Raw genomic sequence first — 27715 nt, forward strand, 5'->3', positions numbered from 1 at the left:
AGAGTAATAGGATGCGTCGGCTCGCTTGCGCGCCTGCTTCCCTCCGGTGCGTCTTCTTCTTCTTCTTCTTCTTCTTCTTCTTCTTCTTCTTCTTCTTCTTCTTCTTCTTCAGCCGGTGTTGAAATTCCTTCCTTCCTTCTTTTATGTATATCTAGACTAGAGGTGGACTCTTCAAGTGTCTCTCTCTCTCTCTCTCTCTCTCTCTCTCTCTCTCGTATGCTTCAATGAACGATGTAGGTTGTTGTGGGGAATAAAGTGCTGTTGGGGTGGGGTTTCCTCCCGCCCCACCCACACAAGCACACCTACACAAACCCCCACACAGCACCCCGCACACAAACACTCCCACAGCACCCCACACAAACACTCCCACACAGCACCCCACACCCACACAAACACTCCCAAACAGCCCCAAACCCACACAGCACCCCACACCACACAAACACTCCCACACAGCACCCCAAACCCACACAAACACCCCACACCCACACAAACACTCCCACACAGCACCCCAAACTGGCACAAACACCCTCACACCTACACAAACAACACCACACCCACACAAATACCCCTAAACCCACACACACACAACCATACACCCACACAAATACCCCACAAACACCCCCACACCCACACAAACAACCCAACATCCACACAAACACCCCATACAACACAAACACCCCCACACCTACACAAACAACCCCACACCCACACAAACAACCCAACATCCACCCCATACCAACACAAACACCCCCACACCTACACAAACAACCCCACACCCACACAAACAACCCATCCACCCCACAATACAAACACCCCCAAACCCACACAACAACCATACACCCACACAAATACCCCCAAACCCACACACACAACCGTACACCCACACAAATACCCCACAAACAACCCCACACAAAAACAACCCACACCCACACAAACACCCCCACACCTATGCAAACAACCCCACACCCACACAAACAACCCCACACCCACACAATACCCCCAAACCCACACAAATAATCCCACACCCACACAAATACCCCCAAACCCACACAAAATCCCAAAACCCACACAAACACCCCATACCCACACAAACACTTCCCACACCCACACGGCTTCATAGCTTCCCCTAGTTTTAACAGAGGAGAGAGAGAGAGAGAGATTAAGAGTCTCTCTCTCTCTCTCTCTCTCTCTCTCTCTCTCTCTCTCTCTCTCTCTCTCTCTCTCTCTGACAGTATGAGACATTATATATATTTTATCTAATAATAATAATTCGGTATATTTCATTATTAGCAGCTTCTTCACTCACAGACTATTATTATTATTATTATTATTATTATTATTATTATTATTATTATTATTATTATTATTATTATTATTATTATTTTATGTAATAATTATGTTGCATTTGATGAATAATAATAATCATAGGTATTGTATATTGAATATTGGATCCAGGGTATGAAAGCAATTAGGAATTAGTGCATTTTGGGGGAGGCCTGGCAGGGTATTGTTTTTTTGGGGGGGAATGTTTGCTGACTCCCCTGCCTGGGACTTGTTCACCGGCCTCCCCCCCCCCCTTTATCCCCAGGTATCCATCCCCTATCCCCCTTATCCCCAGGTATCCATCCCCCCCAACCCTTTGCTCCTACCACAACCAGCTTTTTTTTTTGGTAACTTTTTTTATATACGTTATCGCCTATATTTTCCCATTAGGACAGTGTTGCCATCAGACGTTTCATCTTTATGCTATTCGAGAGAGAGAGAGAGAGAGAGAGAGAGCCATTTAGTAACTGAAAGTATATTTTTGAATGACAACGGGCAACGAAGTGAGACAGGAAACAAAGACTAAAAAATTCCTTGTCTGTGACTTTCTCTCTCTCTCTCTCTCTCTCTCTCTCTCTCTCTCTCTCTCTCTCTCTCTCTCTGTCGGTTTTTCCAAGTATATAAAAATAATTCAGTATATTATTTCACCATTAGCTTCGTACAAGACGTGCAGTAATCACGCATAGGCCTACAACGATAAAATCAATTATTATTATTATTATTATTATTATTATTATTATTATTATTATTATTATTATTATTATTAATAATAATAATAATTGAATAATAATAAATTAATAATAATAATAATAATAATAATAATAATTTTGGGGAATTGTTTTTAATAATAATACTTGTTCACTGGCCTAATAATATATAAAATTGTCTCAGGCAAACCATTAGCTTTTAACTTTTTTTGTAAATTTGATCGAGGCCAGTGGTTCCCAAACTTTTTATATGAGCCATTTAATAACTGACACACCTAATCACCTGAAAAACCTTGTCTGTGACGTTGAATCCTGATGCCCCTATAATGATGATATATATTTCATATATATATATATATATAATGATATAATATATTATATATATATTATATATATATATATTATTATATATATTATAAATGAATAATATAATAATAATATATTGTCACAATATTTATCAAAGGTCAGTGGTTACAAACTTTTTTGGCCATATAATTGCACTCTCAATATTTATTATATATATATATATATATATATATATAATATATATATATAATTCTTATATTCACGTTGGGAACCACTGGTACTCTAGGCCTATGCATAATTGCTGCACGTCTTGTACAAAGTTCATGGTGAAATAATATTAACATTATATACATAGTAAAAACAGAGAGAGAGAGAGAGAGAGAGAGAGAGAAGAGAGAACGTCACAGACAAGGAATTTTTAGTCTTTGTTTCCTTTCTCAATTCGTTGTCCGTTGTAATTCAAAAATATACTTTCAGTTATTAAATGGTTCTCTCTCTCTCTCTCTCTCTCTCTCTCTCTCTCTCTCTCTCTCTCTCTCTCCATATGAGGCTTTATAATAATTCGGCATATTTCATTATTAGCTTCGTAGAAGACGTGCAACAATCATGCATAGGCCTAGACGGATAAAATCAACAGCTCCTCTGGGACAAATTATTATTATTATTATTATTATTATTATTATTATTATTATTATTATTATTATTATTATTATTATTAGATTATTATATTCAGAAGACATTGAAGCTCTATTTCCATAGTGTGTGTATTGGCAGGATGCTTGGAATTATATAGCGAGGGAATGAAAGGCTTGTTGACGTAAACATTCAAACTTCGATTTTACTTATATAACAACTCATTTCAACGATTTAATACAATATATAGATAAAAAATACATTTTTGTTTTCTCATGTCATAAAGATCACTCTTGGTTTTTGCTAAAATTGAAAAAATAAATCGATTTGCAAAGCAAATGTTGCCTGAGCATATTTTGATATACATAAATATCTATCTTTAGGCTAACCACTATACCAGTGTGTGTGTGTGTGTGTGTGTGTGTAGAATCGTGCTCTTGGTCATGATATTTCCTGTCATATTTGAATCCTGCTCAATTCTCGTCAAATCAATCGAATTTTGACCGAGTGCTTTCCAGAGAACCGAAGCCTTTTTTGGCATTTATTTTTTCATAATTCTTCTTCGTCTCCTGTGGGTTTAATCCCCCCCACCTCTCTCTCTCTCTCTCTCTCTCTCTCTCTCTCTCTCTCTCTCTCTCTCTCTCTCTCTCTCTCTAACACCACATCATGGCTTCCGGTGTCCAGATACCAGCAGAATGGCCAGTTCTTCTTTTCTTTGTCATCTACGATAGTCGGTATCGTTTTTGTCCATATTATCATTAGAAATTGCTGTTGTCTGCGCTCTGTAGAACTATTTTGTTTTTATTGAGAGAGAGAGAGAGATAATTTCTAGAATCAGTCTTTTATTTATCACTTTAGAATCAGTCTTACAGGTATTTATATTCATCATTTAATATATATATATATATATATATATATATATATATATATATATATATATATATATATATATATATATATATATATATATATATATATATATACATATATATATTTTATCACATCACCGTGATTCATATTCAATCAGTAAGCTACAAACGTCCTATAATATACAATTCACTCTATTCAATCGTAAGTTTAAAAATATATTTTCATATATGTTTTCATATATCAAAGGGGAATTTTTAGTCGATAATAAGTTCGTCGTCTCGTGGGCTCGAACTAGAAAGACAAGAACTCAGGACTACAGTGGACGCATTTTAACCCACGCGGCCAGCAAGTGAAGAGGGAGTGGATATCGTCTTCCCCTATACAAATCGCCCGTCGAACTCAGGTGTTTGTATTTGGAGACGAAACCCACCTCTCCATGCTAACCCCGTAGTGCGTTTGTCGCACGCAGCCATATTATGACTTTTTTTTATCACATCACCGTTTGTAGCTTACTGATTAAATATGAATCACGGTGATGTGATAAAAAAAGTCATAATATGGCTGCGTGCGACAAACGCACTACGGGGTTAGCATGGCAGAGGTGGGTGGATATCGTCTCCAAATACAAACACCTGAGTTCGACGGGCGATTTGTATAGGGGAAGACGATATCCACTTATACCTCACTTGCTGGCCGCGTGGGTTAAAATGCGTCCACTGTAGTCCTGAGTTCTTGTCTTCGCTAGAGAGAAGAAGTCAAATGAAAGTACATACTGAAGCCCACGAGACGACGAACTTATCGACTAAAAAAATCCCTTTCCTTATTAACTCTCTAACTCTCTCTCTCTCTCTCTCTCTCTCTCTCTCTCTCTCTCTCTCTCTCCTGCCATTTCGTAGTGCTGACAAAAACACAGACTTTATTATTATTTATTATTATTATTATTATTATTATTATTATTATTCAGAAGGTGAAAGATAAAAATATATTGAATTGAATATAAAATTTAGGCCAAGGGGCAAGCACTGGGACCTAAGAGGTCAATCAGCGGTGAAAAGGAAATTGTCAGTGAAAGATTTGAAGAGTGAAAGAGAGAGAAATTCAATATTTGAAGAGAGAGAGAGAGAGAGAGAGAGAGATTCAATATACTGTATCCCATTAAAAACAGCTATTAAATAAACTTCTGTATTGAATTAGTACTGTAATTGTGATACTCTATAGGAAAATACTTATATACCAGTCGTTCTTACCTTGGGGGGCGCCAGCAATTTCAAAGGGGTGCATGAAACAGCCCCCAAGTCTCGCTAAAAAAATTGATAATTCTCTAATTATATTCGTTATTCTCTTAAACAAGTCTCGCTAAGAAGCATTGTCAAATATCTCACTAAATTCCCAAAAGAATAGAAATACCTTTTTTTATTTTCCTTTAAATCTTGGGGGGGGATTTCACTGGGGGGGTGTAATAAAAAGGTTAAGAACCACTGATATATATACTGTGTAGGCCTAGTGTGCAGCAGTGCTGTAATCAGATAAATAAACACAGCAAAACAGCACGACGGAATAGGTTTACACTTATCAGGAATAAGATTTCGAGTTAACAAAATGATATATAATCGATTCTAATAAAAAAAAAACAATCGTTATATTAAGATTTTATACATATTTTTTCATTGTTTAGCGCGCGCCGTGAAACCGGTGGGGCCGGGTGTATGGTGGATAAAGAGAGAGAGAGAGAGAGAGAGAGAGAGAGAGAGAGAGAGAGGGGGGGAGATCCTCTCTCTCTCTCTCTCTCTCTGCTCTCTTTCTCTCTGTCGCTTGCTTTTACATTCAAGATTAAAAAGTTAGAGCTTAATAATGCACGCCATTAAAAAGAGGAGTACAGGGAGGTTAGTGTTGGAGAGAAAGAGAGGGAGGGATGGAGATTGGCGGGAGGGGTGGAGGGGGCTGGGGGGATCCCAGCTCCACACTTCAACTCACTCCAGAAGGTGGAGCCCTGTGAGGAGGAGACGATGCGGAAATCATTCATGCCAGAGCACATCTGAAACGAAACACCATTCATTCTAAGTATATTGGACAGGTAACTCGTCATACTGCTTAGAAGAAAAAAAACAGGTAAACTATACAATTTAAAGGAAAAGGGGAATATATTTGTTGTAGAAGATAGACATAGCCTGTAGATATAGAAGAATGTTTAAATCTTTTAATCATTTGGAAATTATGTCGATCAAATCACTGGTACTCCCTCTTGGTTAAGCATTTAAAAGTGCAAATACATTGTATGGATACACATTACGTTTTACAGGGTAAAATAAAAGTTATAGAAGTCTCTTACAAAGCATACTTATTTAATCTTTGGATGAGGACGGATAGCCTCACCTTCTGAGGAGAAAATATCCTACCAGACCCTCCAACATCCTAGAGGAACCATCCTGCATTTAAAACTTCTTTAAGAGGAATTCCACCGCATTGTAACAAACGCCCACAAAGCAACAGATTTTGAATACAAACAAATTGTCATACAATATTTCAGAGTGAACGGTATTTTATTTCAGCACAAATGGAATTCTGTCACCTGAATGAACAGTCTTCAGGCAAGCGGAAACAATCAGCATGACAGCAACAAACAGAATGATTGACTGACAACAAAATCCGTCAGAAAAATAGAGATGTCAAAGTGATGGCAGTTTCCAACAAACCCAGTGTTGGTAGAGAGTTCCATCACAGAGGGAAGTAGTCATCCACGGCAGATTTCATCGCAAAATCTGCCCATAACGATTTTCTGCGAAGGTTTCTCTCCGAGGAACCAACAACTAGTGAAAGATTCGGTCGATATCAAAAGGATCAGATGAATTCCAAGACTGGTCATGAGATTCAGCTTCGACTAATATACACATAGAAATGTTTGGGACTTTCTCAATGAAAGACTCTTGAGAATAATTTGTTATTTCTCTTGATATTTCTATGATATTTTACAGGATGTCTTGATACTCTGTTGGCAAAACTCCCAGGGGAAGTCATTACTCCTTCCCTGTGTAAATTTACTGTTAGTATTTTATTAAATTTATTTATATATATATTTTATATATACATATATATATATATGTATGTATATATATATATATATATATATACACACACACATACTGTTCATACTATATATATTTTCATTTCATATTCTCCTTCCTGACTCAGAGGTATCCCCTGTTCTGAAAACTTCCACCACGTTAGTCATTTCATAAAATATACAGAAGGATCATTAGCAGCACATCAAACCCCCAAACATGCTACAATACTCACTTTTATTTACCACGTTGCTCCTGTAAGAACACTGCTGTAGATCCCATTTGACAATGCATTCCAATGAGGCCTGAGAGCCGACAGAGTAAGAAAGAATAAAAGGTTTGAGATTATTCTTTGATCTTCATTCAAAGGTCCTCATGAGTCTTCAAAAAAAATCTTAATTAGATGAAAATCCATCAGCAAAAGATCTTTCTCGGAAAGCGCGATTGAAATTACCATTAGATCACGGGACAGTTGTATTATTACTCATATAATTATTTTATTCTGATTGAATGATAGCTGCTTTATCAACAGAGTTCCCAAGTTTTAATTACTCTTATCAGAGGGAATCGTATTCGTCATGATATTAATGATATGCAAACTGTATCTGATGGCCGATTTTTACCTGAGACGTTGAGTTGTAATGAGAGAATATTTTCTGTTGTTATTCATTAGTTAGGGGAATCTCTGGTTGAAATATAGAGGCTGGAATAGGAAATATTGGAGTTTGTAATCAGCCACTTCGAAATTTTAATTGATCCTCATCAATACTTGTGTAAGTAAATGTACAAAAAACATTATTGTAAATGATTTCATTGAAATACTACAGTATATCACATATCTCATTGACTGTTGTAGTTATTTAAACATTATTTTGGATTGTATTATAATTATGAGTTCCTTTTACTGTACCTCCATTCATGTTCTCTTTCTTCAATCTTACTTTCCACCCTATAATTACAAATTTTTAATAGTGCAACTGCGAGGTTTTCCTCCTGTTACACCTTTTAGACTCTCTTGCTGACAATTTCTGTTTCAGTGATGAATGTCCTCATACATCCCAGCGCTTGGCCTATAGCTTAAATTGTATATTCTATTCTATTCTATTATAATTACAAAGCCTAATCTTTTACATTAATGCAAACTGAATAATTAAGAATCATTTATCTTGTATTAGTTACTATGTCTGTTTCCGTTTCAATTCCAGGTTAGCTGTTAGTGGTATGAAGAGACATTCAAATATTTGCCTTTAATTGTCAGGAAACCAATTCCATGCTTTGGTACTGAAGTTCGAACAGAGTAATACATTAACATGAGTGACTAATGTGAATCATAATAATTACTTATAATTAGTCTAGAATATGCAGTGCAAAAGAGAATGGTGACGAAATTTTATGTAATGGTTTAGTTTAGCTTTTATCAAAGATATTCCGAGTTATGGTGACTTTTTTTATAAATGAGTATGTATATATATATATATATATATATATATATATATATATATATATATATATATATATATATATATATGTATGTATGTATGTATGTATGTATATATATATATATATATGTATATATGTATGTATGTATGTGTATGTATGTATGTATATGTGTGTGTGTGTATGTATGACTGTGAAATATTTTCCGTTAAAACAGAATTCCATCAAATATAAGGAGCCCGTAAAAATGCCAAAATGTAGAAAGTAAATGCTATATTTCAGAGACCAAACTGTCTCTCTTTTCAGGCAAACAATGAATGAGAAAAAGTTACAGAAAAGCGGTATTTATACCAGAAGGTCCATAGGTCAGCCCTTACGTCACTCCAGTTGACAATTTCTCTTTAATCTTCTTAATCACTGGTTGGAGGAAGATTTGATCTATAAAATCTGAGTCCCAGGCTCCTTTTCAAAGGTTCATCGTATTCCTTTGTTTAATCAAGGCTGATTCCACCATCTGGCTTTTGAACCGACAATTGCTGTTATAAATTATACGAGACATGCGAGTATTCCAGTGTATTCTGTGATTATGGGTATTTATGTGGTTAAAAATAGCTGAGCTCTGTTGTCTGTACCTAACTGAAAGTTTATGCTGTATTAATCTCTGGGGGAATGAGTTACCTGTAAAACCGATATAAGATTGGTCATAATCGAGGCAAGGGATTTTGTATACTCCTGAGTCTTTGGGGACTGGCTTTTGTTGGACGTCAATCAGGAATTTGGCTAAGGTATTTGGGTAGGTAAAAGCGAATGGGTTAGAGTTTCCAAGTGTCTGTGTCAACGTCTTAATCCTGTCCAGGTGTGGGATTTTTATTTTATTGTTGCGCATCTCTCTAGTCTTGTTTTGAAGGGGATGGTAGAAGATTGTTAACTTTGTGGATCGCTTTCTCAATTATATGGTCAGGGTACCTTAAAGATGAAGCTGCTTATGGATTAGTTCAATTTCCTTTTCCCGGAAACCCAGGGAGGAAATCCGTAAGGCTCTTAAGAATAAATTACAGGCAATGCCAATCTTGATAGAGGTGTCATGATAGCTAAAAAAGTGGATGTATGCGAGTGAAAATGTTGGTTTTCTGTATATGGTAAATTTGTATTCCGTCATGTCTCTAATTACTGAAAGGTCAAGAAAAGGAGTTGTGTTTTCTGTTTTCCCTTTAAATTTAATGTTAGACACTAATTCATTTAATTTTGAAAGAATTTAATTGAAACTGCCCCACCTATTATCCCAAAATGTTAAGATATTATCTACATATCTCATCCACAGCATGTCTTTAGGTTTTATTGCATTTATTATAGTTTCAAAATATCCCATGAATAGATTGGCTAAAACAGGACTTAAAGGGCTGCCCATGCAAAGCTAACATAATCTTCTACCGTCCCTCTCAAAACAAGACTAGAGAGATGCTCAACAATAAAATAGAAATCCCACACCTGGACAGGATTAAGACGTTGACACAAACGCTTGGAAACTCTAACCCTTTTGCTCTTACATACCCAAATACCTTAGCCAAATCACTGATTAATGTCTGACAAAAGCCAGTCCCCAAAGGCACAGGAGTTTACAAGATCCCTTGCCTCAATTGTGACCAATCTTATATCGGTTTTACAGGTCAATCACTCCCCAGAGATTAATACAGCATAAACGTTCAGTTAGGTACAGACAACAGAACTCAGCTATTTTTAACCACATAAATATCAAAATCACAGAATAAACTGAAATTTGTCACATATAATTTATAGCAGCAGTTTTCAGTTCAAAAGCCAGATGGTGGAATCAGCTTTGATTAAACAAAGAAATGCGATGAACCTTTCAAAAGGAGCCTGGGACTCAAATATTATAGATAAAATCTTCCTCCAACCAGTGATTAAGAAGATTAAAGACAAATTGTCAACTGGAGCGATGTAATGGCTGTCCTATGGACCTTCTGGTATAAATACTGCTTTTCTGTAACTTTTTCTCATTCATTGTTTGCCTGAAGAGAGAGACACTTTGGTCTCTGAAATATAGCATTTACTTTCTACATTTTGGCACTTTTATGGGCTCCTTTATATATATATATATATATATATATATATATATATATATATATATATATATATATATATATATATATATATATATATATATATGAAAAACATTTTGAATGATTATTTTGTTTTGTTTTTTTAGCTAAGTATTTTTCTTGGAGATATTCTGGGCAAAGGTAAAATGAAACAGTGCCTGCATATTCAGCAGTCAGTGCTGACGAAGGCCTGTCGTCAGTCTGGCTTTCCATGGAGACAAAGGGCATCATGCCTTGGGTGATGCTCTTGCCATGTCACCGGAAGTCTTCAAGTTTCGGTAGAGCGTTCGTTTGTTTGCGAGTTCGGCTCTCGTGGGCGTGTCATAAGAAGTGTGAATTATCAAATTTGAGTACAGGTTAGACATTTCGGAAAGAGATTCCCGTGTGATCAGGTCCGCTTTCCTGGAAGACTTTGTGTACTGCCTGTGAGGTGAACTGAAACTTTATTTTCAAAAAACCTGGATGGCTTTAATAACTTTGTTTAACATGTACTGATTCTTTGCACTGATTACCATGCTTTGAATATCTTTTTCCCCATTTATTTTTATCTGCCATGTCGCTTTGATTTTGATTTATTTTTCTGAATTTTGATTTTGCCATGTTTAATTATGTGTATTTCTTTTGGGGTTGGTAACGTGGGAAATATCCCACATTTATTTTTATCTGTGCCTATTTTTAAAAGTTTTGTTTTTCCCTTTGTTTCCTCAGATGTATTAATTTAGAGGTCAAATAGATGGAGCGGAATGTGACTTATCATGACTACGGTCATGTTTGACTTATTTTGACTCTTTTGTTGTAGAGACTCAACTGGTGGACGTTGATAGCACCATGTTATATTTTAATTGATTATTTTGGGGTAACAATTCTTGGATGCTGATACTCCCATTTTATTCCTATTTTGATTCCAAACTATTTACCATGTTAGACTACTGAATAAATTATATTTTTGTAGACATGTTTTTGCTGTTCTTCCTTAGTTCAGTTAGTGACTTGGATGAGAGAGAGAGAGAGAGAGAGAGAGAGAGAGAGAGAGAGAGAGAGAGAGAGAGAGAGAGAGAGAGAGAGAATGCACTTACCTTGTGAGCAGGCCGGCTAACGCTACCGTGGTTTCTTTGAGATATAAGATAATTACGGCATTGATCTCATAACAGATGTTGAAGGACGTTATGACCTTTATCTGACCTTGTATATATATATATATATATATATATATATATATATATATATATATATATATATATATATATGATATTGTATATATATATATATATATATATATATATATATATATATATATATATATATATATATATATATATATATATATATATATATATATATATATATATATATACATGGTGTGTGTAATATATATATATATTTTTATATATATATATATATCGATCCAGTCTTGATGTTTGAGATATATCATCAGATATTTGAGACATACTGTAAAGATGCTCACTTAAGATGTGTCCCCAAACACATCCATTTCCAAATTAGTCTCTTAACGAAGCCCAGAGCCCGAAACTTGCAAATTCCGTCACTATAAGGTCTTCCCTGCAGCAACAGCCCGCGTCTTCTTCTTCTTCAGACCCTCAATTTCAGCAGAAGAGTCCAAAGACGTATTTCTCAACTTCCTCGGATTTATGGCCTGATATTAAAAAAAGGATTACTACAAAGACCAACCATTTTGCATTAGGTTACCTGTGTTTAAGTTAATAATTCCCTTTCTTGATGACAGTTCATATTGCGTTGACTAGCATGTGATTTCATAGAATATGATACTTAGGGATTTCTTTACTGGAATATTTTAATAACACTTTCATAAATAATAAAACAGCAACGAGGCAAAACCAGATTACTAACTTAGTGTATCATATCTCCTGAGATACATACCTGCCCAACCATTTTGCATTAGGTTACCTGTGTTTAAGTTAATAATTCCATTTCTCGATCTTGACTCATCTCTCTCTCTCTCTCTCTCTCTCTCTCTCTCTCTCTCTCTCTCTCTCTCTCTCTCTCTCTCTCTCTCTCTCTCTGGTCGACAACGAGAAACAAGTATAAAAACCACCATTGTATATTCTGAAGTTTTATGCAAACTCAGCGAAATTTCTTGCAAGATAACATTGTATCATTCCTCAGGGTGTAGAAGAGGTGCAGCTGAAGCATAAATGGACATTATCCTCATCCCCTTCTTCTTCTTCTTCTTCTTCTAAGTTATTCAGATGCTTCCTTCGTTCTTTCTCTCTCCGGAGACGTCTTCGCTGTTTGACGGTGCAGGAGGGACTCGTAAAAAGACTCTTGTCGGACGGACATCATTCACACATACACAAACATACAGGCACATGAACATATGAGCTTACGTACATGCTCACTCACATGTGTTAAGAGAGCCAAACTATTCTCACTCTCTCTCTCTCTCTAGCTTTGCTCTGGAATATGGACATACCTCAAGCCGTCTTCTCGCATTCTGGGGTGTGTCCCTCAGAGAGAGAGAGAGAGAGAGAGAGAGAGAGAGAGAGAGAGCAAAAGTTACAGTGTAGACTCAATGACATATGATTATAACAGTGATCAAAATGTATTATTATAATTATTATTTATTATTAATATTTATTATTTGTAATATGATTAATAATCTTTGGTTTTTTGCATTTTCAGAAACTCGGCATTGTCGTCGGTTTTGGTGAGTGTTAACAATAAATTTTTCTTATTAGTTTGTGTTTTTGTAGTTTATTGTCGATAACTTTTTTATTTGTGTATTGTCATTTATTCTTTTGCTTCTGCTTCTTTAGAAATCTTGAGAATTCGTAATGTTGTCGTTTTCTTTACTATTTTTGAATGTGTGTGTGTGTATATTTATTATTACTTTTGTAATTTTTATTAGTATTGCTATTATTGTTATAATTATTATCATCAGTATTATTTTGAGATACTGCATTAGATTTTACTTGTTTCTATATTGATTTACTATATTGAATTAGCTATAGATCATTACAGGATACTTTTTTCATGACTGTTCCATTCATTCCCTTTTTTTCACTCATTCTTCACTCTTTCCACTCACTAGTGGCAAAAATAGTTTCTTGAGTGGAATTCAGTTTCCACTTCAAAGGGAGTTCTCTTTGATTCTGAATAAAAAAAAATTTCATTTTCATAAATTTTTATTTTATCACATTATCATGCGTCCTAACCCCCCAAAAAATGTTTAAAATTTATTCAGGGTTGAAAAATTTATTCAGGGTTGAAAAATTTATATCTCATTTATTTACGAAAACTCTCCATTTATAAGATAAGCAAAAGTTATACTGTTACTTAATGTTGAGATCTAGAAAAAATAACTTACCTCCTCTGAAAATAACTGGGCAATTTTTAAAGTTTGGAAACTTATGCCCAGTGCTTCTTTTGCTGAACTCCTTTTCGCTCGATATAAAACTATACATTGTCACTATATATATATATATATATATATATATATATATATATATATATATATATATATATATAATATATATATATATATATATATATATATATATATATATATATATATATATATATATATATATATATATATATATATATATATATATATATATATATATATATATATATATATATATATATATATATATATATTACTACGATTCTGCCTTAGATACTTACTGGATTCTGGGCTGCATCGGATAATCAGAGGGAGTTCTTTTACATTACCAAGAAACTACCATATTTTAACTAAAATCTGACTAATAAGACTGGTTAAGGCAGATCCGTAGAAGAATCAATCAAAGGAAAATTACTGGTTTAGTGTTTTCTTCATGTGCGGGAAAGATTGCATAAACTCAAAGGGTTCTCTTAATTAATTATATTTACATAACAAACACAGATCAGAAGAATGACGAATTACGGGGAAGATAATGATAGGGTCCTGCTGAATGAATGAATCCTACTCAAGGACTCTTCTATGCCGATGATGTCTTCATAACAGAAGCATCACAGATGGGTAGACTAAATGGGTGGCATAAGGCACTGCACATGGGATAGAGCCAAGATTTGGTTCCACAGCCCAGGCTGATCTACAATGAGATGAAATATGGTTACTTGCAAAATGATAACACGCTCAATGGGAACTGAGGGAATGCACAGATGGTACCAAACAACTCAGTTTCAAACACTAAATGCACAATTACCTTAACACTTAATCACTGATGGTACCCACCAATGAACAGAAAATAAATCAGGCAGAGGAATAACGGAATCGTTACTGATTAAAGAAACCTTATTCTGGTGCATTACCTTCGTCAAGATGACAGTGTCTTGGTCCAATAGGGTGTAGGCAGTGGAGGGAGGAAAATGAAGGGATGCCACTTACAAAAGTGTACTGGGTTGACCCTCGAGGTTAAACATGTGGAGGGAGTACAAGGGACAGGCAAGAGGGATGGACAGCAAGTGTCCTCATTGAAGTTCTGAGCACTTCTCTCCTCGAACTGCTGTTTCATGGTCCATATATAACGTCAGTGGATTAAGCCTGAGCATCATTGTAGATGGCGCTGAAGTCAATGCCCGCTCTGTCTCTATAGGGTCACGCACGTGGGGTCACATTCCCAGGTGTCTTGGCAGCTGGCACATGTTCAGGAACTATGTGCAGGGTGCTTTCTCTTCTGGCTCCTACTTTGCTAGCTGTCAGCCGCTGGGGAAGATCAGCATCTGTGAAGGCTGCTCTTAGGGATAAGGATCTCAGGCAGTCACTTTGAACAGGGAGGTATTAAGGGCTTACCCATACAGGGAAAAAGGGAGAGAACTGGTGAAGAGGCAACTGAAACCCACAGTTCTTTTATTTAAATACGAGTAAAATGAGTTTTATTCTTTTATCTCTTACATTATTATTATTATAAAAAGCTGGTGAGGTTGCTTGGAAAGAAGTTTCCTTCATTGATATATATATATATATATATATATATATATATATATATATATATATATATATATATATATATATATATATATATATATATATATATATATATATATATATATATATATATATATATATATATATATATATATATATATATATACACACATACACACACACACACACACACATATATATATATATATATATATATATATATATATATATATATATATATATATATATATATATATATATATATATATATGTGTGTGTGTGTGTGTTTATGTGTATACATCCAGTACAGGTTCTTTTGAAGTAGAATTTAGAGGAAGCCTTAAAAAGGAAAATAAAACAATAGTCAGGCTGAATAGGTTCTTGAAATTTCATAAGTTGAACTTGTACTTGAAAGTTAGAGTTTTCATAGGTCTAGAACAGTCTCTATTGCTTTATGGGCATTTATCTTGTGGGAAAATGAAACTGTATCTTAAATATCTTACCGATTTGAGAATAATTCTTTAAAAAAGAATATTATTAGGAGTCAGAAGGCAGGATATAGTGAGAAATTATAAGTTAAAAGAATTGCAGATGAAATAATGACGAAAGGTAGACAGAGATGGCTTGGACACGTCCTTCGCATGGAAAACCAGAACTTGATGGAATGAAAGAGATTCCTCTGATGTTCTGTTATGGATAAATTACTCTCAACATCGTCTCCATATAATGGAAATCAGACTGGTTGGTTTATTACAATATTCTCTTCATTGTTAAAGAAACCAAAAAGTTTATAAAAGTCTGAATATCATTGAAAGACTTACCGTAGAAGATAAAGTCTTTTTTTTTAAACTAATTTCATGACTTATAGTCAAGAGGAAATGGGCATTAGACAAACAGCTCTTCCAAACTCTTGGCGTCGTACAAATGCTTGAAACTTCTCACCTGGAGTTTTTCTTTGAGCGAAGAAGAGGAGGAGGAGGAGGAGGAGGAGGAGGAGGAGGAGGAGGAGGAGGAGGAGGAGGAGGAGGAGGAGGAGGAGGAGGAGGAGGAGGAGGAGGAGGGATGAGTTCGACCTCCTTTCTGGAAGAGGGAGGAGAAGATTAATGGCAGTTCTCGGATCCTCTAAAGTCTTTATTTAGTCAACGACATCAGACACACTCTTCCTTTTATCCCCTTTAACTTTTTTTTCTAATTTTATTATTGTGGGAGAAAATTGGACCATGTTATGGGTTCCCCTCTTCTTTGGTCGACGTGTTACATATAACGTCTTGTTTACGCTAAAGAACACCGAGGAATGAATGAACAAACAAGGAAGTGTTAATTTAGTATTGCCATTATGAGTCACTTAGACCAATGTACTTTGAGTCTGAATCTCTCTCTCTCTCTCTCTCTCTCTCTCTCTCTCTCTCTCTCTCTCTCTCTCTCTCTCTCTCATTCCCTCACTTATGTCAATGTGCTTAGAACTTGAATCTCTCTCTCTCTCTCTCTCTCTCTCTCTCTCTCTCTCTCTCTCTCTCTCTCTCTCTCTGACATTCCCTCACTTATGCCAATGTGACAGAACTTGAATCTGGTCTCTCTCTAAATCTCCTGCAACAACATCTCCTCTCTTACATTCCATCTGTTCAACCCAGTAAGTGATTTGAACAGAATCTCTCTCTCTCTCTCTCTCTCTGATTGAAGAAGCCTTCTCTCATTATCCTCTTTGGGAACCCTCCACAAGTGTCCTGCATCTGATGTTCCTAAATTCCTGCAACAACATCCCAAAACAGGAATCCAATCCCATTATCCTCATCTGTTCAACCTCCAGTAAAGAAGAAGAAAAATATTGAATAATCAACTTCAGTCGCTCTTTGAATGACTGAAAAGCCTAACTCATTATGCCTAAAAGAGGAGGCCCTCCAACCCCTCCCTAGTCCCAAAACGAGGTTCCAAGGTCTTAATTCAGAGCAGAAGAAGAAGAAGAAAATACTGAATAATCAGACCTCGATACCTGTGAAGTGTTGAAATAACCCCTCCCCTTAAAATGAATGACTCACTCACTCATCGCATCCCCTAAAGAAATATGCAACTGCAAATCAGCTCGATGTTTTATCCAATTTAGAGGAGAGGGAAGTAGATTAAACAACTACGAAGTATCGATTTCTTTAAGGCAATGTTATAGAGATGAAGTCGACTCTCTCTCTCTCTCTCTCTCTCTCTCTCTCTCTCTCTCTCTCTCTCTCTCTCTCTCTCTTTTCTTGTACCAGTTTCACAACTAAAAGCATAAAATAATATTTAAATCCACCGTTATTTGTCCAGCACTAGAATCCATTACGGAACCTCCCACTAAGATCCCACTTTGTCGAGATCATTCAGAGATAACAACTGATCACTAACTGCAGTATATTGATGTTTTAGTTTCAGCAGGCCTCATGCCAACACGGGCTCTGCTCTTGGGGAGCCCTCAATATCAATGAAATAACGATAACCACTTCGGAGATGTTAGAACTGGTGCTACAGAAGGATTCGTTTTACTTTCATTATATTTCTTCCAAAGTCTCTTGTTTAGTTGATCTTGTTTTCTGTTCTTCAGCCGAAAACTCCTTTTCTCTCTTGTCAGACGATTTTATCTACGTATCTTTTCTCTTGTGTTATTCAAAGGTAAATGAAAAACAGGATTTGGTTTGCCTGGTTCAATAGTCGTCAATACCCGATATATGCAGTTCTTCAAAAATAATCTCAGAAATTCGACTTTATATTATATAATTTTACGTGCAAATATCCCGTGAGAATAATAATAAAAATACATTGAACTGGAAAAAATTATTATCTGTTTGTTTATTTTTTTAGAATTTCAAGGGGGAAGATTAGTGACTTCTATATCATCCATTTTACCTGAAGAAAAATGATTCAGCTGAGAGGGATAATATTTCTGCTTTTCCTTTTATGTTTTTGAAGACATATTTAAGGGTAAAAGGAAAACTAACTTTACATTTCAACGCCTTATTTTTCTTAGTCTGCTTGATCGATTATTTTTAAAACAAAGTCTGCTTAATCGATTATTTTTTTTAAGAGCTGACCGTTAAAGTCTGCCTGATCGATTATTTTTTTTATTATTAGCTGACCGTAAAGTCTGATTGATCGATTATTTTAATTAATAGATGACCTTAAAGTCTGCTTGATTGATTATTTGTTTTAATAGCTGACCTTAAAGTCTGCTTGATCGATAATTTTTTTAATGGATGATCTTAAAGTCTGCTCGAGCAATTACTTTTTTACTAATAGCTAACCTTAAGTCTGCTTGATCGATTGTTTTTTTAATACCTGACCTTAAATTCTGCTTGATCGATTATTTTTTAATAATGACCTTAAAGTCTGAGATCAATTATTTTTAAGTCTATTTGATCAATTATTTTTATATTAATAGCTGACCTTAAGTCTGCTTGATCGATTATTTTTTAATACCTGGCCTTAAATTCTGCTTTTCGATTATTTTTTTTATTAATAGCTGACCTTAAAGTCTGTTTGATCAATTATTTTTTATTAATAGCTGACCTTAAAGTCTGCTTGATCGATTATTTTATTTATTAATAGCTGACCTTAAAGTCTGCTTGATCGATTAGGCGTATGTTTGTTAATAGCTGAAAGTCTGCTTGATCGATTATTTTTTTAATAGCTGACCTTAAAATCTGCTGATGATTGATTTGTTTTTGAATAACTGACCTTAAAATCTGCTTGATCGATTATGTTTTTTTTTTTATAGCTGACCTTAAAGTCTGATTGGTCGATTATTTTTGTAATAGTTGACCTTAAAAGCCTGCTTTGATCGATCATGTTTTTAATCGACCCTAAAGTCTGCATGATCGATTACGTTTTAATAGCTGACCTTAAAGTCTGCTTGATCGATTATTTTATAATAGTTGACCTTAAAGTCTGTTTGATGGGTTATGTTTTTTAATTGCTGACCTTAAAGTCTTCTAGATCGATTATTTTTTAATAGCTGACCTTAAAGTCTGAGTGATCAATTTTTTTAATAGCTGACATTAAAGTCTGCTTGATTGATTATGTTTTTAACAGCTGACCTAAAGGTCGCTTGATCGATTATTTTTTTAATAGCTGACTTTAAAATCTGCTTGATCGATTATTTTTTTAATAATTGACCTTAAAACCTGCTTGATTGATTTTTATATTAATAGCTGACCTTAAAGTCTGCTTAATCGATTATTTTTTTATTAATAGCTGACCTGAAGTCTGCTTGATTTATTATTTTTTAACAGCTGACCTTAAAGTCTGCGTAGTCAGACTTTTAATTTTTTTTGCATGTAGCCAATGTTAAGGTTTACCGGTTAGTTTTACTGGAATAATTATCCAGCTTTAAAGTTTGCGCTGTAAGTTTCCTTGAATGAGCTGCCGGCAAAGTTTGCCCAATCGGCGTTTCTGTCGTATTAGCCGGCCTTAAACTTAGTTTTTGCGTTCATTAGTGAATATCAAAGTTTGCCTAGTTAATTTGTTTATATTAGCCGACCCCAAAAGTTTGCTTGGTAACTTTTTTCTTAATTAGACAACGTTAGAGTTTGCTTGCTTTTTTTTTTTTATCAGCCTACCGCAAAGTTTACCCGATTATTATTTTTCCAATAGGCTGATCTCAAAGTTTGCCTGGTGATTCTTTTTTTCTAGCCAACGTGACAGTTTGCCTGATCAGTTATTTCAATTATCCGAACTCATAGTTTACTCAATTTGTTTTTTAATGAGCCAACCTTTAAATTTCCTGGGGTAGTTTTTTTTTTTTTTTTTTTTTACATTAGTCGACCTTAAAGTTTGCCTGTTCAGTTTCTTTTCATAAGCAGGAGTTAGTACTTACCCAGTCATTTTTTTTTTATTATCCAACTTCAATTTTTCCTTATCCTTTTTGTAAATTAGCCAACGTCAAAGCCTGTCTGATCAGTTTTTAAGCTTATGTTTGCTTGCCTGGTCTTGTATTGAAGCTGATTAAGTTTGCCTTGTCAGTTTTTTTTTTTCTAAATTAGCCAAGCTTATAGTTTACTCAGATGTTTTCTTTTAATTGGCCGACTTTAAAGTTAGCTGGTCAGATTTTTTTCAAATTAGCTTTTCTTAAAGTTTGACCAGTCTGAATTATTTTATCAGTTTATCTTACAATTATTCCAATTAGCTGTTCGATATGTTACTTAGCCTACCTTGAAGTCTGCTGTGTGACTTTTATTTTAATTCTCTGTCCTCAAAATTTCGTCAGTCTTTAGATGACATTAAAGTTTGCTTGGTTAGTTTTTTTTTTAATTAACTGACCTCAAGGCTTGCCTGGCCAGTTTTTTTTATTAGTTGACCTTTAAGTTTGCTTGTCAGTTTTTATTTATTAGCAACTTCAAACTTTGTCTGATCAACTGTGTTTTTTTTTTTAATTAACCAACATTAAAGTTTGCACAGTCAGCTTTTTATCTTTTCTTTATATTGACCTTAAAATTGCTTAAGATTAGCCGATCTTAACTAAATTATGTCCAAACAGATTTTTATTTATTTTTTTAATTAGCGGGCTTTAGATTATTTTATTAGACGACCTTAACTACAGTTTGTCCGGACAGTTTTTAATTTTTTTTTAATCAGCTGACCTTGACTAAAGAGTTCCCAGACAGCTCTTTATTTTTTTCAATTACCTGACCTTAAAGTTTACCTAGTGAGCTTTTTATTTCTTGTAGATTAACCAATTCTAAAGATTTTTCCTAATCGGCTCAACTAGCTGACCTTAATTTTTTTATAATTAGCCGACTTTAGCTAAAATCTACTCAGTGAGCTTTATATTTCTTTTAATTTAGCTGGCATTAAAGTTTTATTTTTTAATCAGCAACCTTAATGGAAGTTTGGGTACCTTGTGCATCTAACCCTGATATTCCAGTGGTCAAAGACTTAGCCATTTTTCAATAGAAAAAAAGAAACCATTTTCCCTTTAAAGAAAAAAAAAAAAGCCTCAACAGGACAATAAAACACAGAAGCGTAACATCAAAAAACTTCATCTTTTATATCACAAATCACAGTACAAAAATAGTTTTTGGAAATGGTTCGACCACTCGTTGATAGACGACACTGTTGTAAAGATAGCCTCCCATCATCCGACCTGGCCGCTGGATATATATATATATATATATATATATATATATATATATATATATATATATATATATATATATATATATATATATATATATATATATATATATATATATATATACATATACATATACATATACATATACATACACCCACACACACACACACACATATATATATATACATATATATTATATATATATATATATATATATATATATATATATATATATATATATATATATATATATATATATATATAACTGTTGGATGCATCAGAGTTCAAAGGGAGAATAACGAATAAAAAACTAAAAGTGAAACAAAAAATACGTTTAGAATATTGTTCAGTGAAATGCAGGCATCTGTGGTGAAGATATTCAGATGAACATTTCACGTTTAGAGGATCGTATAGTTTCCGATACATTACAACGAGAGAAAAAACAGAAAAGGACTTTTCATATCAGACCTCTCACTCGAATCTGTCTGGAAGAGGAAGTCGAGTCCATTACGGAGTTTGTTTTTGGGAAAATGATGCAACTTTTCACTTTGATCCCGGGAATGTATCCATCAGCCGCCCACAATGGGGAAGCGTTGGACCTCACGGAATCATTATCAGCTCCACTGGATAATTTGTATTTTTTCTGCATCTAATTTTTACTTTTACTTTATTATCTATGTTTGTGAATGCGCGTGATGTATCTCTCTCATTACTTTCCTGAGAATCTACAGAACATGTCAGAACTGTGGGACCTGCGGAATGTCCGAAATATCTTCATTTGTAAAGATGAATATTTTTCTATCTTTTTAAAATTCCAAAATTCTGCTCACGGATTCCCCCTCCCAACCCCCCTGCGCCCCCGTCTATCGAGTACGAGACCGCACTCTTCAGCTGTGGCACTCTTACGTGAAATTCTCCCCCCCCCCTCGATGTGGGACCACCTTGACGTGGTGAGGGGGGACTCTTGAACCCCAGGAATTTGTTCCCGGTTTGAGTCCAAATGTCTCATATATGATTATATATTTGTTTGGATTAATTTTTGTGGAATTTTCCACTTTTCCTAAAACTTATTGGACCTGTTAAATAGGAAGAGACACCATAGCTGGGATTGGGTTTATATCCGAAGCTAAATAGTGGGAATTATGGTAGGACCATCAACTGCCCGATAATGTTCGTACCCAAGAATTATCAGATTGATAGCTCAAAGGCCGAACTATGCTTTAGGGCTGGACCACGGATTCCCCGTGGGGGGGGGGGCGGTGGCGGTGTCTGGTTCTGGGGATAGGACTCTCGGCATTCTATCTGGTTTCCCCATAACATGATTAGGGTGGGGACGATTGTATTCTTGCAATACTCTCTGTCCTAGCAAGCAGGTTTGGCTTACACTTGGGCCACTCTAATCATGTTGTGAACTTGTGCCATCCCCTGTTGGGTAGGGTAGCGACCGGACATTTGGAAGTCGGTTCTCACTTGTGCCATTGGTGGAGGAATAAACTCCATGAAAGACTGATGATATCTTTTCAAGGTTTTCAGGTTTTATCTTTTATTTTTTTTTTTTTTTGTCTCCAATCTTTATGAATAGTAACCATAATGGTTAATGGTAGCGACTTGGCACAGTTGACAACCGCTGGAACTTCCTCTGACAACCTTTTTCTGGAAAAGTCAAATAAAAATCTTAATGTAATTACACTGGAACCCTGTGCTCCAGCACAAAGAAAACAAAAAAAAAAAAATCTTGACCCAACCTTGACTCAGATTCCTGACCTTAGAAACAGACAAGAAAATATCAGCATTAAAATTAGAAAACTTCCTCTTGAATCGACATTCAACTACTGAAATGTCATTCAGACAAATAAAAGATCAGATGTGGTTGATAGAAACCACAACAATAAATCAGTCTGAAAATTACTTAACTATAAAAAGTATGGCTAATATAACGGTACATATAAAAAAACATGACAATATGAATAGCGTACAGGGTACCATAGTACTCCCTGATAATGACGAAGAACCGACAGAAAAGAATATATTGCTGGATTCCCTTAAAAAAGGTACAATTGTGTGCAAGACTGCGAAATATACCACATAGCCAGTAGACGGAGTAATGGAAAAAGACTGAGAATAGCAAAGATAAAATTTGAAGGCCATGAACTACCCTTCAAAATTAAAACCATGGGCCAAAGCAGAGAATTGAGACCGTATGTTCCAAAACCACTACACTGCCAAAACTGTAATATGTATGGACATACAAGTAAAAATTGCCGTAATACATCTGTATGTGCGTATTGTGGATCTGACAAACATACCACACAATGGAGGTGTGGTGAACCGAAATGCGTGAACTGTGGACAGAATCACCATGCAAGATCTAAGGAGTGTATGTATTATATATACAATACAGAATTAAAATTACTTCAGGAAAGAACGGGAATGCCTATAAAAGAGGCCAAATTAGTATTAAAAGTTAGAGGAATGCATGATCCCGCTAGGAAACGAACGTTTTCTACTATAATAAAATCGGACAAAGAAACAAAAATGGAAATAGGTAAGAGTAACAAAACCCTGATAAACAAATCCCAAGGGAAAATAACTACTTTGCAAGAAGAAACTAATACAGCAAAACACCAAGAAAAGTATACAAATATTTGTTCAAATTCATTTGAAATATTAAGAGAAATGGAAGGACAAGAAGATAATACAAGTACCACAGAAATATTAGAAGAAAGTTATGATGAATTAGAAGCTAAAAAAAAAAAGAGGCCTTTAGAGAGAACTCCACCCAAGACCAACAAAAAACCGACTATTATTAGAGATACATCAATTAAACTAAAGACGGGCGACCCGAAGAAAGAACATAAATAAAAAAATGATAAGAATATACCTTTTTCTAAAAAATAATAATAAAACCAATGGAAACAGATACCCAGAACATCAAAGAAATAGTAGAGGAACAAACCATTGACAAGAATGATTATGTGATGGGAGAAGAGATTACTCCATCACCAATAATAGGTGCAGCAAGAGTAAACGAAAAAACGACACATGGAAACACATGTGGATGTAATGAATGTTTCATTGAACTGTGCAACAAAAACAAAAGCATAACAAAAGACAGTTTAACAAACACTATACGAAATTTTATAAGATACAGAAATAAAGAAACTACTAGTTTAGACACTCACGGAAAGGGCTGTATGTGCATTGGACACCTAATATCTTATAAAGAAAAACAAATAAATGTCGTAAATAAAATTTTAGAAAAAATGCAAATTGATGATCCACAAAAAGAAAATGCCACACTAACGTAATATTTTCAATAATTTTATTATACCATGGAACGTAAATGGTCTACAGACCAGATTACATTTGGGAGAAAGACAACGATTACTAAGGGAATATGAACCAATGATATTATGTTTACATGTCAACAAAACACTGTCAACAATAGGTAAATATACCATAGTATCTACATCTAGAGAGGAAGAAGGAAATTTAGGTACTGCTATATATGTACATAACAAAGTACGTTATGACAGAGTACCTATAAACTTGCAAATATCAAATTAAAATACGAATAAAAACGATAATCAGACATTTTATAATTTATGCAACCAACCAAATAAAAATTACGACATTGATAAGCTTAAAGATTTACTTAACAGTACCAAGGAACCTACATTAATAGTAGGTGATTTTAATGCTCACAACCCAACATAGGACTGTAATTGTACAAATTCAAATAGAACAGGAGTAAAATAGAAGAGTTCTTGGATTCAAACGACATGTGCTGTTTAAATGGTGACGAAATTAGCACATATTTTTCAATAACACGTGGAACATTTTCCTAAGTAGACTTAACTCTGTGTACAACAAGTATAGTTGACAAATTAGATTGGAATACAGTTGATGACTGATCATTTCCCAATATTAATTTCCTTATTACAAAATAATCCTGCAAAACATGTCCCTCACTGTAACATTTATAAAACAGATTGGGAGTGATATGAAATGCACTCTAGAAATATCCCACCATTTGAATATTTAAAAGACCACAATGAAGCTAATAAATTTCTTATTGATTTCATTAAAAATGCTGCTGATAAAGCAAAACCAAACTCAAAACACCATCCAACAAAACACAAAGTTCCATGGTGGTCCTGTATGAGCTAACAGAATTAACCTAAAGAGGTTACATACTTGTAAACAAAGTTTACTCCTCCGGTTACAAAAAATAGAAGATGATTTCTTTGGCGTAATCAATGCGAAATGGTCCCAAAAATGAAAATAGTATTTAAAAGGCACACAGCCCACGTTTAAAACCTGTCCAAAACCGGAAGTTTGCACTAGGGGCGTATCCACAGCTGAGACATAATCATCGTGGTGTTGTTGCCCATTTTCGCTTTTTCTTTTTCTTTTATTTTTTTTTTTTTGGCCCTCCATACCTCCCCTTATAGGTTCCTAATCCACCATTTTTGCCACTAATATGAACAATTTATTATATAAATTTCTCTCACAAAATTGAAATTAGAAACAAACTTATTTTACTTTTATTCAGTAATACAACTTGCAAAATGTACATTTTCTTGTTTTTCAAAAAAATAGCACTTTTACAAATTTCTGAGAGTATGATATTCTTCAAATGGTTCCAGACATAGTGGAACGATTCACGGCAGTGGAAGCGAGTGTCTTTTCTCTGCTGTGGTCGACGATTTGTATGTCGGCAGATATAGCAAGTCCTTTGTACTCTCTGTTTTTGGCACCTGGTGGCACTGGCATCGTACGAATGAAATGACATGCAGAAAGTCGGGCTGGATCTCCAGCAGAGAGCGACGACCAGGTGAGGGGTGATCAACACCATTATCTTCTAACAGCTGGCGTATCACTTCAGTTATGAAATCTGGCAGTGTGCATTTTTTACGGGTCTTGAGCGTATACAGTATTTGTGCATCCAACATTGTGATATCTAACATGTGAAAAAAAAGGTTTCTTGTACCATTTTAGCGTCTTACGAGCACAATCAGTGGATGATATCATTGCATCCGACTTTTCTGTCCAACGCACGTTAGTGTTATAATCAATGACACATTCAGGTTTGGATATTCTTCCGCGAGTATGAGGATCAACATTCTGGCTGAGGATCATGAGAGGATTGTGAAAAGATGTGAGGAGGGAAACTTCACCCTTGTCCCGCCAGTGAACAGCAAGGGTATGATTTGTTTGCTTGTGTGTTACTTCACCCCTGCGAACAATAGGAGCGACGCTTGGAATGTTTTTTCGTCGTCTTTTTACGATACCAAAGGCTCCTGTCATCCTGGAATAAAGATACTGAAAGAGGGCTGAGAGCTATACCAATTATCGATAAATAATACATGGTTTTTGTCAAGATAAGGCTACGTAAGGGTTAGCACTACTGTACACCGCCAGACAACCCCAAAATCTCGTCGAGTGTCCCTTCTGTTTCAGCACCAGAAAGGGAAGCCCAAATGGTAGTGTTTCTGGAGGCTGGTGGAGAAACACTCGCTGGACTTTTCCGTAATTGATTCTCGGTTGTGGCTTTGTCCTTGCTGAATCATTTTTTCGGGTTCATTTTTTCTGTTTATTTTCATATATTTTTTTTATAAAGCAACATTTCCAAAATTCGAAATTGATACTTAGTTGTGACTTTGTCTTTGATTAAACATTTTTCATATTAAGTTCTTTCTGTGGTTAATTTTATAAAATATTTTGTTCTGATATAAACAAAAATTCCAAAGTTCTAAATTGATTCTCATTTGTAGTTTCGCCTTTACTGAAGCATTTGTTCAGATTAAATTTGTGTGCGTGTTTTTTATAATTTTTTTTTCTGATATAAAGAAACATTTTCAAAATTCCGAGATTTATTTTCAGTTGTAAGATTGTCTTTGTTTAAACATTTTTCCATCTTATTTTTGTATGCCTTTTTTTATTTTTTCTGATATAAAAAAATTCCAAAAATCTAAATTTATTCTCATTGGTAGCATTGCTTTTGCAGAAGCATTAAGTTTTGCCTGCGCTTTTGTCAAGTCTTTTTCCTCTGGATACCAAATACTTATTTAAAATATAATGATGTTATTCGGACATGGCACATTCAACCAATCATTGTGAAGCGCCCGAGTACATTTGAAATAAACATATTGTTTGTTTTATCCATTAGAGAAATGATCTTTTGTCAACATATATTAATTGTTAACAATTATTTGAGAGAGAGAGAGAGAGAGAGAGAGAGAGAGAGA

At 34.8% G+C, this 27715-nt stretch overlaps 1 long non-coding RNA gene across 1 annotated transcript in view; it reads left to right on the plus strand.

The window, feature by feature from the left end:
- The window catches only part of LOC136846374 (uncharacterized), a 63334-nt gene that overhangs the window by 15284 nt on the left and 20335 nt on the right, over positions 1-27715 (plus strand). Inside the window, exon 2 of the long non-coding RNA XR_010855361.1 lies at positions 13117-13141. This is a non-coding gene — a long non-coding RNA (uncharacterized lncRNA). The remainder of the gene's footprint in view (positions 1-13116; positions 13142-27715) is intronic.

This window comes from Macrobrachium rosenbergii, chromosome 15 (assembly GCF_040412425.1).
Source record: "Macrobrachium rosenbergii isolate ZJJX-2024 chromosome 15, ASM4041242v1, whole genome shotgun sequence".
Lineage (NCBI taxonomy): Eukaryota > Metazoa > Arthropoda > Malacostraca > Decapoda > Palaemonidae > Macrobrachium > Macrobrachium rosenbergii.